Here is a 1,722-nt window from a genome sequence, read left to right on the forward strand (position 1 = left end):
CCTACATGGGGGAAAATAATGAAGAGGAAGTAATTTTTCCATTCTGGAACCTTCCCGATACTGCTAGAGAGTAACAGTAGAAAGGGGCAGGAGGATGGGGCTAGGATTCTCTCCAAACACTGTTTTTGACACCATATGGTTAAAAGGTGGTGATGATGGTGGGAAAGCAGAGAAGATGACCTTGGAATGGAGAGAAGTAGAGTCCTTGAGACTCATACAGATCTAGAATTGATCCCAGGACTTTTTCCATTCACAAGCCGACAGGTAGGAAGATTCATCTGGAGAGGACTGAATGCTGTGGTCAGAACTGGTAAAATTCCTGATGGGGATGTCAGAACAGCTGTTTCAGAGGTGCTCAATAAATACGATTAATGGATTGATTACTCACAACCATCTTCCTGAGCTAGGTTACAGATTAGATGAGTCCCTACCACTAGCAGCATCAGCTTATACCATCCGTTTTCATCTCTTGGGCTTCATCTTTCACCCTCATTTTCAAACAGAGGAAACAGAAGGAAAATGTAACACTCTCAGGGTTTTTTGCCTTAATGGATTGTTCAGCTCCTCACTATAGCCTGGCCTTTAGAACCTCACCCTGAACTTCTTGCTCCTCCCAGCTTAGCCACGTCGGCTGTGGGATTGATTGTACCATCCCTATTTATCACCTTCCCACCCCAGCCTGTCCATCCAGCCATTATTTCTCAGAGAGTGTTTGAGGGTCTCCATGGGAACACTTTGTTTCCATGACAACATTGACCTGCATCTCAGACCTTTCAGCTACGGCAGAGGAAAGGTTGATGAAGTTCTCCTGTCATGGTACAGGCCTAAGATTCAGGAATCCAGATTTTAGCTCCTCTACTAGTGCTAAATGGAGAGAGGAAGAGAAAGGGGAGAAGAGGTAGGTTCCATAAACTTTATCATCCCTGTGGCAGAAATCCAATTTTTTCCTTGGGGGAAGGGAGTGTCAAATAAAAGTATTTTCTCTAATGCTGAGTTGAAATAGATAAAAAGGAAACGATCAGATCCCCTCATTTTTTTCAGTGGCTCTGTTGCCAGCTTAATCAAAGGGGGCTCGGTGGTCAGTAGTTTCTGTTGACAATGCAGCATGAACAGACACCCTACTAATTCTTATTCCCTACCCATTCGCCTCAAGCTCTTTCCTCATCCTTTCCCTATTTAACAGTCAGTCTTTGGTCAACAGTCAGCTCACCAGAATGGGGAGCGATCTGTTAGTCAGTCACTCATTTGTATTTATTGAGCAGTCACTGTGTGTAAAGCACTGTACTAAGTGCTTGGTAGAGTACAATATAACAGCACATCCCCTCCCACAGTGAGCTTACAGTCTAGAGGGGGAGACAGACAATCTGAATAAAATTACAGATATGTACATAAGTGCTTTGGCGCTGGAAGCGAGGATGAACAAAGGGAGCAAGTCTTAGAACAGTGCCTGACACGTAGTAAACGCTTAATGAACACCATAATTATCTGAGGAGTTGATATGAAATAGACCGGTGGCCTCCATCCAGAGCCTGATAGACAAATACCACCACCTCCACAAACACTGCTACAATCATCACAAAAGTCACCAGCCCCATCACCACCAGATATACCACGCAACACCACTGCAGGGAAAATAATGCTTCTCAAATGTGCTTTTTTAGAATAGCTAACCATAAACACCACAACTGACATTTTGTTTTCTCCCTGCCAGCAGGCAGTTCA

The sequence above is a fragment of the Tachyglossus aculeatus genome, chromosome 10 (assembly GCF_015852505.1).
Source record: "Tachyglossus aculeatus isolate mTacAcu1 chromosome 10, mTacAcu1.pri, whole genome shotgun sequence".
Lineage (NCBI taxonomy): Eukaryota > Metazoa > Chordata > Mammalia > Monotremata > Tachyglossidae > Tachyglossus > Tachyglossus aculeatus.